This window comes from Salvia splendens, chromosome 3 (assembly GCF_004379255.2).
Source record: "Salvia splendens isolate huo1 chromosome 3, SspV2, whole genome shotgun sequence".
Lineage (NCBI taxonomy): Eukaryota > Viridiplantae > Streptophyta > Magnoliopsida > Lamiales > Lamiaceae > Salvia > Salvia splendens.
The window spans coordinates 29,945,405-29,961,069 of NC_056034.1; the positions used below are offsets into that span (position 1 = coordinate 29,945,405).

General features: G+C 43.1%; 1 long non-coding RNA gene across 1 annotated transcript; it reads left to right on the top strand.

Annotated features, from left to right (window-relative positions):
• Window positions 1–627: 627 nt before the first annotated feature.
• On the top strand, window positions 628–11,626 carry LOC121796441. Its single transcript, XR_006049763.1, has 3 exons — window positions 628–676; window positions 2,306–2,480; window positions 11,498–11,626. It is a non-coding gene; the product is annotated as an uncharacterized LOC121796441 (long non-coding RNA).
• Window positions 11,627–15,665: the final 4,039 nt, after the last annotated feature.

Below are 15,665 nucleotides of genomic sequence, written 5' to 3' on the forward strand. Positions count from 1 at the left end.
TCTAATTAAATGGGAATGTGAATTTTTCCTTTTAACTCTTACCCATATCACACGCCCCATGCTCCTATTTTTTCTTGTGGAATTTATTTAATTGTTACCTATTATATGGGAGTCTTTTCCCATAAAGAAATTACCAAATTCAAATCCTATTCTATTTAATTGAGGATTTAAATAATTTCCTTGTGCTTTCCTCTAGTTATTTTCGGCCCCATCTTATTTTCCTACTTGGAGATTTAATTTATTTGTTTCCTTGTATTCATTATTTTTATTTCCAAAGTTATGAATATATTCTCCAAATAAATACAAAATAAATTCCTTGTTGTGTGCTACATGGAATTTTCGAAATTCCTCCCTCCCCACAAGCCTATTTTATTCTTTTAATTGTGGGATTTATTTAATTATATTTTCCCCACAATTACTTAATTAATTAAATATTAAACATAACCCTAGACTTCAAATACCACCTAAACAAACCCTAGCCCCCATTTCTCCCTCACAAAAATCGTTCTTCCCTCTCTCTCCCTCACTCTCACACGCCACTCCCCTCCCTCTCTACAATCTCTCCAAAGATCCCCCATCAAATTCTTGTTCTTGCATCCGTTGAAGCCTATTTTCCAAGAGTCTCTGACGAATCGCATCGTCTCTTGTCCCTACCGATCCGTTTTCGTCAAAGAAGGTATAATTGCTTCACTTTCCCTCATCTTTTCGTTTGAACCATGTTCTTGAGTCCTACATGCATGTAGTGGGTGTAGGATTGATAGATCGCAAAATTTAACGGTGGGAAAGTGTAATTTCATAAGAACTTTGATAGTTATGTGCAAACATGTTTATGAGAAACTTTTAAGCATGACTTTGTGTGTTTCAAGCATGAAAAATTGGTGTTTGTTCGATGGAAGAGGAAAACCCTATTTTCGAAACTATGAACCTGAAATCTGTGGCGTACGACCAGTAGCTTCTGATCTGTAATTGACCAATCAAACGATCGAATTTTGATATGAAATTTTACTGAGTAAACTCCAAGGTGTTTTCTGTGTCTCGTGTGAATTTCAGCCCTTTTTGTCGAAAAATGAATTTTTAATAAATTTTTGAAGTGGACTGCGCAAATCTGCCAGAAACTGGTGTTCTCGCCAAGAATGTTTCGTTTTCTGTTTGACCGACCAAATGACCTCTGACTGATGTGATTCTTGAACTATATGAAAATTTGAAGTGTCTTCTGAGTCGTGTAAAATTTGGCAGCCTGTTTGGGCATTGGATAAATTTATGGTGAATTTTTTAAATGAGCTGCGCAGTGCTGTTAGAAATTTTATGTTCCGACCAGAGAGTTTAGTATTTGATATGGCTGACTAAATGACGTGATTTCAGTGTGAAAATTTGTATGGATGAACTTGAATGTTTCTTCTGTGTTGTGACCAAAATTTAGCTTCATATGAGGTCGGGTGAATTTATAGTGATTTTTACAAAACGGTCGCACAGTTCTGCCAGTTTTCTGCCTAGTTAAAATAACTCTTATTTTCAAGTTTAAAAGTATTATATGATGCATGTATGTCCAAGGAACATGTTTAATGATGTGATCACGTGAGATAAGTTGAAATATATTACGGTGTGTCTTTCCATCTTTGTGACGTATGTTGGGGTTGGGTAATTGAGAAAAACGATGAGAGAGAAACGATAGGACATGCATAGTAATGTGTTTTTGGTGGAAGACTGACTTGTGTTGTCATTTACAAGGGTGATTGTGTATTCGTGAACTCGGGGAATGAGAGTTGCCATAAGTTGGGTTGTGAATTGTTAAGCGAACGAAGGTGGGCTTTCTTTTCAAACCTCTTTATTTTCCGAAAATATTATGTGGCGTTATAAGGGTGGTTTAATTATTATGTCATGCCATGTTTTTGTTTGTGAGATGGTTGTCTGATGCCTAGTTCGTCTGAGCTTGCTCCGTTAGGCTATAGGGTTGTGTTGTGAAACGAATTCGGGTCTGAGTAGGGCCGTAAACCCTATCAGGCTGTGTACACTGGTGGGATCGTGAGCCGTCCTTGCTAGTCGTCCGGTCTCGTGGGCGAATAGTGTGGCCACACTTTCGTCGCACTGCGATATGATGATTGTGATTGATGGATTGATGTGAAAAGTGGGGAGATAAATTGTCTGGCCAGACTTGAAATGTTTTGTGTTCTCGTGATATTTTCTTGCTATCTAAAACTCGAGATCACTTGTATTGATGACATAACTATATTAAAAATGTTTTCGGCATGAGCCCATTGAGTACAACAAGTACTCTGCCCTGCATATTATTTTTTCTTATGTGCAGGTTGAGCAGGATGTTGCGGAGGATGTTGAGCTAGCCTTAGGATACGTTGTGTCTTCATACATAGGCGTGATCCTTGACTCTCTCCTTAAACCTTTTTCCGCTACTATATTATTAACTATGTCTCAAGACTTAAATCGTTTCCGTATTGTGTTTTGAACATGTATGGTTGTGTTAGGTTTTAACCAAGTAATTACGCTGCCTTTGAAAATGGTGTTTTCCGTGAATTTAATTAAATGTTTTACTTTAGAAGTTATTTGGGTTTATTAAAGTTTATTTTTCTCCGCAGCTTCTTTTAAAAGTTTTTATCATGAGTCATTTCTAATTAATAGTACAATTTTAACCTTAAACTTTTTTTTTAAAACAAAAATGTTTTTTTTTTGCCTTTAAGTTAATTAAGTTTCTTTTTAAAGACATTGTCCATGCATGTTGGTCAAGATCACCGCGTTTGTGGTAACCCTAGTATGGGCGGTCGTGACAGAGTGGTATAAGAGCTTAGTGTTCGCTCTGGTCAGAGAGTCTTCTTTTGTCTTAAGTCTAGATTAGTGAATCCTTATTGACTAGAAGTGTCATGAAGGCTCAACATCCACAACATCACGCTCAACCAATGAAAGTGAGGTATGTTTTATTTGTTGAAGGCATGTGAGATAGATGCATGAAATCGATGATGATATGATATGACGATTGACAAGGTTATACATGTGAATGAACGATATGCATGAGGATGAGTTGTAATGGGATGACTATGTGGGCATGTTTGCTTTGATAGCTTAAGCATATATTAAGTTCGTAAATATGATGCTGTAATAGCATGATTTCGTGGAATACAGGAATGACTGACATGATAATTAAAGACTTGTGTTGTATATACTAAAGTGATATTGATATGGTATAATTTTGGATGAGCATGAACTAGTAATGTTTTTGGATGTGTATCATGTGCGAGAATAACACGACGTTAGCATGAAAAGATATGAAGCCGTAAAATAATATTAAACATCAAACTACGTGACAAACATAGGGACTATCGTAAACAAACAATGTTATAAAATGCGTTTGAAAAAGAAACTTTCGTTTTCGCGTAGATGGCACGAACTAAACGAACCGCGCTTAAGAGCAGTCAATATAGTGCCAGAATGCGACAAGCAATATACGATTACGATCACTTTGAGAGAGTAGAAGGAAAATCCTTGAGAGAGGTTGTCGCCCGTTTTGAAACCCTATGGTGAGATGTCTGCGGGTACCATGTATCGGCCTATGGTGGCATAAGAAGACTAATCGAGTTGATGCCCGAAAATTGGGAATCTTGGATGGAAGCAACAGCCAGTCGATTCACATGGTACGAACCAAGAAACCAGATGATGGCCGGCGACATGAAAGGTTTCCTGAAGGCCCTAACGTGTGCTTTGATTGACTCACGTTCCGAGCGACCACTGTTGACAGAAGAAGGGAAAGATGAAACAGTATGGGAAGACAAAGACGTGATCGAGGTTAAACCCACGGAAGAAAGAGAAGCAGTACCACAAGAAGGAATGGTTTCGGGTTTTGAGGATGATTATGTGGACGATAGCATGGATATCGAAGAAGCCCTCCGCATGGTTGACAAGTATCACGTAGAAGAGGACCCATAGGAAGGAGAAGACCCGGAAGAGGAAGAGGACCCGGAAGAGGAAGAGTATAACGAAGGATAGTTAGATGCCGTTTTGTTTTCTAAAGTTGTTATGACGATGGCAGTAGTACCTTTTTGTTTCCAAACGAGTACTACGTTTTTCCTTTCCACTTTATCTATGGAAGTTTCACTTTTCGCATAACTTTATGTGCTTGTGTTTTATCGTATCGTACGCGTGCATGAAAGCAGTGGTGTTTTAATAACAATGAATATTCACAACGGTGCTAACCTGTGTTTTAGATCACCATGCCACCAAGACGTAGACGTGGTCCAAGAGTGGAGAACAATGTGGGGGAACAGACAGAGGAAAGTGTCGGGAATCCACCCCCGCCTCCACCACCACCCCTATCCCAACCAAACGAAAGGGAGTACATCAAGGCCTTTCGAAAGAGAACCCGCCCAAGTTTGATGGGTTGGGAGAGCCCCCAAAGGCGGAGGCATGGGTACGCGACCTTGAGCGTATCTTTGACTTTATGGGATGCACGGATAGGGGAACGCCTGGCGTGCGTGACTTATCAAGTGATAGGACCCGCTGAGGCGCTTACTTGGGAAGAATTTAAGGAAGAAGTGTACAACAAATATGTTCCCATGAGTTATCGGCGATCGAAAGTAGTGGAGTTCCACACCTTAAAACAAGGAAACATGACGGTCACGGAGTACGACCGCGCCCTATGTGAGATGACCCGTTATGCGCCAGAATTGGTAGACACAGACGAGAAGATGGCTGCGAAGTTTCGTTCCGGCCTTAGACCCGAGATAAGGGTAGCTGTGGCCAGTCGCATGGGAATTCTTTATTCTGAGGTGTTGGGCTGCGCTCTAGACGTGGAAGAAGCGCTGCCCAAGAATGAGAGGACAACAAATACTACACCGTCCGCACCCCCATCGAACTTTAGAGACAAGAGGAAGTGGGATGGAAACCGAGCTCCTTTTGACAACAAGCGGCGTTTTTCAACTTTTCGGCAACCGCAGAACCATGGGCGCCAAGTTGTGCCACATCAGAGGGGAAACCCACAGAGAACACCCTACTGTAATCGGTGTTCCAAGTATCATGTTGGGGAATGCAGAATTGGAGGCATTCGGTGCTATGCCTGCGGTGGAAATGGGCACATGTCTCGAGAGTGCCCAAATAACAACAAGGGTAGAGCGAAGAATGGGCAAGGACAGAGGCTACCCCAACAGCCACAACCAATCCGACAAGTGTCCCCACAACAAGCGAGGGCATATGCGCTAAGGGAAAATCAAGGGCAGGAACCCCAAGCCATCAAGGGCAAGGAGAATTTGGCAGGTATGGGAAAGCTCCAACAACTTCCTATTATCGTGTTGTTTGATACGGGTACTTCGCATTCTTTTTTTCAATGTCATGTGTGAATGCCTTAGAACTCGTTACTGCTAAGCTTGAACCGAAATTGAATGTGTCTTCACCGGTTGGAGGATTGATTGATATTGTGAGAACTTGCTCGAACCTAGAGTTTGTGTTAGGAGAATTCGGAGTAGTGGCCCAACTCTTGCACGTTATGCTTTTGGAGAATGTAGACATAATCTTGGGAATGGATTGGCTTACCGAGAACCACGCAACAATTCTCTGTAAAGAGAGACAGATTTCTTTTCAAGCCCCGGGCGAAAAGCCGACTATCTTGAATGGGATCTCCACGAATCGACGAACCTCCATAATCTCCGCTTTGCAAGCAACTACGATGATAAGAAAAGGGCGTCCGGCGTATCTTGTGTACTTAAATGGAGAGGAAAGGAAGGAGTTGAAAGTGGAAGACGTGGGAGTGGTGCGAGATTTTCTCGATGTGTTTCCCGAAGCATTGCCAAGACCGCCGCCCGACAGACAAGTGGAGTTCACCATTGACTTAGAACCAGGGTCAGCGCTAGTATCAAAGGCGCCATATCGAATGGCCCCTAAGGAGTTGGCCGAGTTGAAGGTACAATTGTAAGAACTGTTAGACTTGGGTTTTATTCGACCCAGTGTGTCACCGTGGGGAGGGCCGATTTTGTTCGTTAAGAAGAAGAATGGAACAATGAGGATGTGTATCGACTATCGTGAACTAAACAAGATGACCTTGAAGAATAAGTACCCACTGCCAAGGATTGATGATTTTTTTGACCAACTTCGAGGAGCGGGCGTATTCTCGAAAATGGATTTGAGATCAGGGTATCATCAACTAAAGGTCCGACGAGAGGATGTGCCCAAGACTGCTTTTCGCACTCGTTATGGCCACTATGAATTCGTCGTGATGCCATTTAGGCTGACCAACGCCCCAACCGTTTTCATGGACTTAATGAACCGAGTTTTCCACGAGTATCTTGACAAGTTTGTGTTAGTCTTCATCGACGACGTGTTGGTATACTCGAAGAACGAGGAAGAACATAGATAGTATCTACAAACAGTGTTGGAAACGTTGCGAAAGGAGAAGCTTTATGCCAAGTTGAGTAAGTGTGAGTTCTGGTTGACTCGAGTGAACTTTCTTGGTCATGTTGTGACGGCAAATGGAATTCAAGTAGACCCAGCAAAGGTCGAGGCCGTGCAGAAATGGAAATCGCCGAAAATGCCAAGTGAAATCCGCAGTTTCTTGGGATTGGCGGGATATTATCGACGATTCATTGAGGGATTCTCTAAGATCGCGAGACCAATTACGCAACTACTAAAGAAAGGAATCAAGGTGGTTTGGACGCCAGAGTGCGAGGCGAGTTTCCAACTATTGAAAGAGAAATTGACTACAACACCAGTCCTAGCGGTACCATAACCCGATAAGGACTTCGCCATCTATACGAACGCGTCAAAAGTGGGACTGGGATGTGTGTTAATGCAAGATGGGAAGGTAATAGCATATGCTTCCCGACAATTGAGACCGAATGAATTGAATTTTCCGACTCATGATTTGGAGTTAGCAGCAGTGGTGCATGCATTGAAAATTTGGAGACACCATCTCTATGGAGTGAGATGCGAAATCTATACGGATCACAAGAGTCTCAAGTATTTCTTCGAACAGAAGGAGCTAAACATGCGACAACGACGCTGGTTAGAGATCGTGAAGGATTACGACTGTGGCATTAACTACCACCAGGGCAAGGCAAACGTGGTAGCCGATGCTTTGAGTAGGAAGAACCAACCGCAATTAGCTTACTTCCTAACGCAAGAGGAAGCGTTGATTCACGAGTTCGACAAGATGGGGTTGGAGATAGTGAAAGCGCCCGAGACAGTAGAAGCAAGATTGGCGACACTAGTGATTGAGCCAGATTTGAGAACCAGGCTCATAGAAGCCCAGCGACGTGATGAGAAGTTGGAAGAGTTACGTGTGAAGGTGAGAGCTGAGAAGCTTGATCATTACCGTGAGGAGGCGGATAATGCTTTGACGTACGATGGACGATTGTGTGTGCCGAGCGATGAGACGCTAAAAGATGAGATTTTGAGTGAAGCGCACGACACGCCTTACACTGCTCACCCCGGAAGCACGAAGATGTATCGAGATTTGAAGCAACGCTTTTGGTGAAATGGAATGAAAGGAGACGTGGCGTCGTATGTAGAGCGATGTCTAGCATGCCAACAAGTGAAGGCCTTACACCAACGACCATATGGGAAATTGCAACCACTTGAAATCCCGAATGGAAGTGGGAGCATCTAGCTATGGATTTCGTGACGGGTTTGCCGAAGTCACAGAAGGGCAACACTGCAATTTGGGTGATCATCGATCGACTGACGAAAAGCGCGCACTTTTTACCAATTCGAATTACTTATGGCGCGGACAAATTAGCAAAACTCTACGTGAATGAGATTGTGCGTTTGCATGGGGTGCCAAAGACCATTGTGTCCGACCGCGATACGAAGTTCACATCAAAGTTTTGGATGAGTTTGCAACGAGAATTGGGCACGCAACTTAACTTCAGCACTGCTTATCATCCGCAATCGGATGGGCAGTCAGAGAGGACGATTCAAACGCTTGAGGATATACTTCGAGCTGTTGTCTTAGATCGAGGGGAAAGTTGGGAAACTGTTCTACCATTGGTTGAATTCGCCTACAACAACAGCTACCAAGCGACGATCGATATGGCCCCGTATGAAGCCTTGTATGGCAGGAAGTGTCAATCCCTACTTTATTGGGATGAAGTCGGAGAGAGATGCTAGGCCCCGACGCTATAAAGGAGATGACCGAAATTATGCATCAAATCCGCACAAGGATCAAGGAAGCTCAAGATAGGCAGAAGTCGTATGCTGACGTGCGTCGAACAGAAATCAAATTCGGCATTGGTGACAAGGTGTTCTTGAAGGTATCCCCGACGAGAGGAGTGGTGAGGTTTGGTGTGAAAGGCAAACTGAAACCGCGTTTTGTAGGACCGTACGAGATTATCGATGAAGTAGGTCCTGTAGCGTATCGATTGGCTTTACCTCCCAGCTTTGGGAACGTGCACAACGTGTTCCATGTGTCGCAGTTGCGCATGTACGTGTTCGACCCCAAGCATGCGATTCATCAGGAGGAAGTGATCCTAACCCACGACATGAGCTACGAGGAAAGGCCCGAAGTAATCTTAGATCGGAAGGTACAAGAGTTACGAAACAAGTCGATAGCGTCCGTGAAGGTGTTGTGGAAGCACCATGGTCCCGAGGAAGCTACGTGGGAGTTAGAAGATAAAATGAAAGAAAAGTTTCCCGAGTTGTTTATGTGAGACGATCAAATTTCGGGACGAAATTTCTGTTTAGAGGGGAAGGATGTAACATCCCAAACTTTTGTGACTCTTTTATTTATGTTTTTGAAATTTTCGAATATGAGACTTTTGTTCTATGTGATTAAGTGCTTTACGTGAAATAAATTGTCGTGGTTGATGTGGAATGATGAGCTTGAGTTTTTATATTTTTTCCATTGAGGAAAAAAATTAATAGGATCATGCATTTATTCTTTTTCGAGTCAATTCATTAAAATTTTCAGCCCTTCCTAATTATTGAGATAGTATTTCATTTCTTGAATTTAATAAATTATTTGGGATTTCGAAAATCTCCTATTTAAAATGGGACGATGAATTAATTTCTCTGATTTAATTAGGTGCTTTGTTGACTCCCTTCCTTTGAATTGAATCCAATTAAATCATGTCATATTTTTCCTTTTAATTCTTACCCATATCACACGCCCCATGCTCCTAGTTTTCCTTGCGGAAATTTATTTAATTGTTACCTATTATATGGGAGTCTTTTCCCATAAAGAAATTACCAAATTCAAATCTTATTCTATTTAACTGAGGATTTAAATAATTTCCTTGTGCTTTCCTCTAGCTATTTTCAGCCCCACCTTATTTTCCTACTTGGAGATTTAATTTATTTGTTTCCTTGTATTCATTATTTTTATTTCCTAAGTTATGAATATATTCTCCAAGTAAATACCAAATAAATTCCTTGTTGTGTGCTACATGGAATTTTCGAAATTCCTCCCTCCTCACTTTTATTCTTTTAATTGTGGGATTTATTTAATTGTATTTTCCCCACAATTACTTAATTAATTAAATATTAAACATAACCCTAGACTTCAAATACCACCTAAACAAACCCTAGCCCCCATTTCTCCCTCACAAAAATCGTTCCTCCCTCTCTCTCCCTCACTCTCACACGCCCCTCCCCTCCCTCTCTACAATCTCTCCAAAGATCCCCCATCAAATTCTTGTTCTTGCATCCGTTGAAGCCTATTTTCCAAGAGTCTCCGACGAATCGCATCGTCTCTTGTCCCTACCGATCCGTTTTCGTCAAAGAAGGTATAATTGCTTCACTTTCCCTCATCTTTTCGTTTGAACCATGTTCTTGAGTCCTACATGCATGTAGTGGGTGTAGGATTGATAGATCGCAAAATTTAACGGTGGGAAAGTGTAATTTCATAAGAACTTTGATAGTTATGTGCAAACATGTTTATGAGAAACTTTTAAGCATGACTTTGTGTGTTTCAAGCATGAAAAATTGGTGTTTGTTCGATGGAAGAGGAAAACCCTATTTTCGAAACTATGAACCTGAAATCTGTGGCGTACGACCAGTAGCTTCTGATCTGTAATTGACCAATCAAACGATCGAATTTTGATATGAAATTTTTACTGAGTAAACTCCAAGGTGTTTTCTGTGTCTCGTGTGAATTTCAGCCCTTTTTGTCCAAAAATGAAATTTTAATAAATTTTTGAAGTGGACTGCGCAATTCTGCCAGAAACTGGTGTTCTCGCCAAGAATGTTTCGTTTTCTATTTGACCGACCAAATGACCTCTGACTGATGTGATTCTTGAACTATATGAAAATATGAAGGGTCTTCTGAGTCGTGTAAATTTTGGCAGCCTTTTTGGGCATTGGATAAATTTATGGTGAATTTTTCAAATGAGCTGCGCAGTGCTGTCAGAAATTTTATGTTCCGACCAGAGAGTTTAGTATTTGATATGGCTGACTAAATGACGTAATCTCAGTGTGAAAGTTTGTATGGATGAACTTTAATGTGTCTTCTTTGTTGTGACCAAAATTTAGCTTCATGTGAGGTCGGGTGAATTTATAGCGATTTTTACAAAACGGTCGCACAGTTCTGCCAGTTTTTCTGCCTTGTTAAAATAACTCTTATTTTCAAGTTTAAAAGTATTATATGATGCATGTATGTCCAAGGAACATGTTTAATGATGTGATCACGTGGGATAAGTTGAAATATATTACGGTGTGTCTTTCCATCTTTGTGACGTATGTTGGGGTTGGGTAATTGAGAAAAACGATGAGAGAGAAACGATAGGACATGTATAGTAATGTGTTTTTGGTGGAAGGCTGACTTGTGTTGTCATTTACAAGGGTGATTGTGTATTCGTGAACTCGGGGAACGAGAGTTGCCATAAGTTGGGTTGTGAATTGTTAAGCGAACGAGGTGGGCTTTCTTTTCAAACCTCTTTATTTTCCGAAAATATTATGTGGCGTTATAAGGGTGGTTTAATTATTATGTCATGCCATGTTTTTGTTTGTGAGATGGTTGCCTGATGCCTAGTTCGTCTGAGCTTGCTCCGTTAGGCTATAGGGCTGTGTTGTGAAACGAATTCGGGTCTAAGTAGGGCCGTAAACCCTATCAGGCTGTGTACACTGGTGGGATCGTGAGCCGTCCTTGCTAGTCGGCCGGTCTCGTGGGCGAATAGTGTGGCCACACTTTCGTCGCACTGCGATATGATGATTGTGATTGATGGATTGATGTGAAAAGTGGGGAGATAAATTGTCTGGCCAGACTTGAAATGTTTTGTGTTCTCGTGATATTTTCTTGCTATCTAAAACTCGAGATCACTGGTATGGATGACATAATTATATTAAAAATGTTTTCGGCATGAGCCCATTGAGTACAACAAGTATTCAGCCCTGCATATTATTTTTTCTTATGTGCAGGTTGAGCAGGATGTTGCGGAGGATGTTGAGCTAGCCTTAGGATGCGTTGTGTCTTCATACATAGGCGTGATCCTTGACTCTCTCTTTAAACCTTTTTCGGTTGCTATATTATTAACTATGTCTCAAGACATAAATCATTTCCGTATTGTGTTAGGTTTTAACCAAGTAATTACGCTGTCTTTGAAAATGGTGTTTTCCGTGAATTTAATTAAATGTTTTACTTTAGAAGTTATTTGGGTTTCTTAAAGTTTATTTTTCTCCGCTGCTTCTTTTAAAAGTTTTTATCATCAGTCATTTCTAGTTAATAGTATAATTTTAACCTTAAACTTTTTTTTTAAAACAAAAATGTTTTTTTTCTGCCTTTAAGTTAATTAAGTTTCTTTTTAAAGACGTTGTCCATGCATGTTGGTCACGATCGCCGCGTTTGTGGTAACCCTAGTATGGGCGGTCATGACACAATTTCTGAAGGATAGATTGATAAGCTCCCCAATAATACGTGCCCCCGACTGGAATCACCCCTTCGAGGTGATGTGCGATGCTAGTGACTATGCTGTGGGGGCAGTATTACGGCAGAAGATTGAAGGAAAAAGTTACGTCATTTTCTACGCTTCCAAAACTCTGAATCAGGCACAAATGAGTTATGACGTGACCGAGAAGGAAATGCTCTCGGTGGTTTTCGCATTCGAGAAGTTCAGACCTTACCTGCTAGGGTCTAAAGTGATAGTGCATACGGACCATGCGACCATCAAATACCTCTTGACAAAGAAGGAATCGAAGCCGCGATTGATCAGATGGGTACTCCTCTTACAGGAGTTTGATTGGGAAGCAGTGGATAAAAAGGGATGCGAGAACAATGGCTGATCACCTAAGCCGAATTTTGCAAGACGATAACGGTGAAGCCATCTCAGATGCCTTCCCTGAGGAACACCTATATCTGGTCAAGACAACGTCTGAATGTCAGTGGGTTAACCAAGTAGAAGAGATTGATCATGCTGAGCAAGGGAGCAAAGAACAACACACGCAGAAAGAGCCATGGTTTGCTGACATGGCCAACTACTTGGTAACATGAGAGCTACCCGGGGGTGATTAAATTACAAGGGCAAAAAAGTTGAAGCTTAAGAGCGATTCCTGGTACTTCTATTGGGATGATCCTTACCTATGGAAAATGGCGGCAGATCAAGTAATCCGACGCTATATACCCGAATGGGAGCAGGAAGATGTAATGATCCTCTGCCACGCACTAGCTTGCGGTGGCCACTTTGGACCAAAGAAGACAGCAAGGAAAGTACTTGATAGTGGGTTTTACTGGCCTCCATCCATAAAGATGCTTACGAATTCTGCAAAAGGTGCCCTCGATGCCAGCTTACTGGAGGGATATCTACAAGAGATGAGATGCCTCAGATCCCCATTATTGTCTGCGAAATATTTGATGTATGGGGAATGGACTTCATGGGACCCTTTCCTGCGTCTGAAGGAAATCTATACATACTGGTGGCAGTGGACTCTGTGTCCAAATGGATTGAGGCAAAGGAAACTAGGACGTGTGAATCCAGAGAAGTGGCGAAGTTCTTGAAATCAAACATATTTACCCGATACGGGGTGCCACGGGCTATTATCTCTTACCAAGGAACTCATTTCGTTAACAGAACTATCGAAGCCTTGATACGAAAGTATGGAGTCCACCACCGCCTATCCACACCTTACCCCCCACAGTCCAATGGACAGGCTGAGGTTTCGAATAGAGAAATCAAGGCAATTCTAGAAAAGACAGTCAATCCCACCAGGAAAGACTGGAGCCGCCGACTCGAGGACGCACTCTGGGCTTACAGGACAGCGTTCAAAACGCCTATCGGAATGTCCCCGTACCGATTGGTATTTGGGAAAATGTGTCATTTTCCTGTAGGGGTGGAACATCAAGCCTACTGGGCAGTCAAAGAAATGAACATAAACACCGAGGCTGGAACTGCAGAAAGGAGAATGCAGCTACAAGAGCTTGAAGAGCTCCGTCTGGATGCCTATGGCTCTGCCATGTGGTACAAATAAAAGACCAAAATGTGGCACGACAAGAACCTTCGCAAGAAGGAACTCAAGGTGGGCCAGAGGGTACTGCTGTTCCAGTCCAGACTGAAATTGATGCCAGGAAAGCTCAAATCAAGGTGGATAGGTCCTTATACCATTATCGCCCTCCGAAAAAAAGCAGCAATCGAACTCCAAGGAAGCAATCCAGATTCGCCTTCCTTCATGGTGAATGGTCATAGGGTAAAGCCATACAGAGAAGGAATGGAGGCACTTGTGATGGACGACATTCCACTACTCATGCCTGACTCTCTCCAGTGATCAGGTAACAGGGATGATCGGGTACTCATGGGTTGTCTGGTTGATCAAGCGACAAAGTACTTATCTATTAAACTGATCAAGTGACATCCTAGGGGAACCCAGTCAAGTCCTTAGTAGTTTGTGTAAATAGTCTTTAGTATTTTATTAGTTAATTAAAAGTCGGAAGAAAGGAAGGAAACTGATCAAGTGGAGCCAATTGTTTTTAAAAACTAATTCTCCACTTGGTCAGAACAATTTGAATTTAATTGATGGTACAGTGATTGAGTTGAGCAGGGCAGGTGATGAAAGGACGTGCGCAGTCACTGAAAGGTGTCAGGAAGCGCCAACCTTCACAGTGGAAGGATACCTTGGAGAGAGGGACGAAACGTATCAAAGAAGCTAAGCCAGCTGGCACTCTGAAAAGGCGCGTCTGTACGCGAAGAACCGCAAGGATCTCAACGGTACAGAATCCCAACAGTCGCGATATTATTATAAAGGCAGATTTCGGATCTGCAGACCACTTTTACCCGAGCCATCTACGATTCCTTCTTTTTACTCTCATAAAAAATCCTCCCAAGTTCAAAACCCTTCTTCCAAAAACATCACCTCCTCCAACACGATCTACCCACATTACCTGTAAATATGTTGCTTTAACAGCTCCCAACTTAATCTTCATCTTCCAGTACTCGTGCCGATAGTGATAACCAACAGGCCTCATCTCAAGCCCAAATAGAAAACCCTAGCCCACCTACACCAACTAACGCTTCACTACCCAAGGTAGACGAAGAGGCTCAACGGCGCTTGACCAAAATCCTCCGGAGTCTGCCCTCCGATTTGGATCCCGCCATTGCTTATGCAACCCTGAAGGCACGACTGGGAATTTCCTTGTTAAGGGGCCGAGCCACAACCTCCACAACACCAAACCCTCAATCTTCCAAAACACAAGCCCCCCTTCGTATCCCTGAACCTATAACCTCCGTTCCCTTGGTGCCATATGGTGGGGACGATTCTGAAGATGGGAAAGAGGTACAATTCGCCGCCGCCCCGGCCGAAAGAGCACCGTCTGTGCAGCCGCCACATGCAGAAGGCACGGCTGCTCCCAGTACTCCGACACCACCTAGTGGCGGAGGATCCAACTCCCCTGCCCTCCGAGGGCCGACACAACCCATTGAGGTTGTAAACATTGATGACGATTCTACGAAGGACCTTCTGCCTCCTCCCAGAGAAATATTACACCGAATGGGAGCAGAATGGAACATCATTCCTCAGGCAGAGGATGAATCGGTTCCAGAGGAGGAAGAGGAGTTGCTGCACCGTCGGGCACGCAAAGGGGGCGTCAATAAGCTGGTGGAGGAGGTGGAGGCCAGAATGACCAGCATGCAAAGGGCAGAAGAAGGGCAAGAGGAAAGACGCCGTATAGCACGGCAACTGTCGAGTACGCCAGATGAGCCAAAGAACCTAGGAGCCGCTAGGGCGATAAACTAGGAGGTCGGAGAGGCCGAGAGAAAAAAGAAGGTTGTTGAGGACAGCTGGAAGAAAATGAAAGGGAAGGGGACTGTTCATCCTCCCTTGAAGAAGATGCGCCCCGCCACTCGGGGCATTGTTATTGCTGATCAACCTGCCCCTTCAAGAGAAGGAGATGGGGGCAGTGACATTGAGGATAGGGAACTCCGGTGGGCCCGGACATCCCGCAGGCAATAGGGAAGGCCGGCATCACCCTCCGCTGCTGAATATACCAAACAGACTGTGGTGTTGACCACGGACCTCCTCCGGCAGATGCTGGTATTTGAAAACCCCAAGTGGAATGAGGAGGTCCAACAGAGGGTGACAGACACAATGAAGCTAAAGGCAGGCAAGAAACTTCACCAGCCATCCCTGGAGACGATCCGGGTTGAGGAAAAATTTACCCAGCATATTACTGGGATTGGTTTTGAATGGCTGCTGGAGATCGAGGATACCTTCGTGCCCGCAGATCTGGCGAAAGAGTTCTTCATATCCTTTCGGTT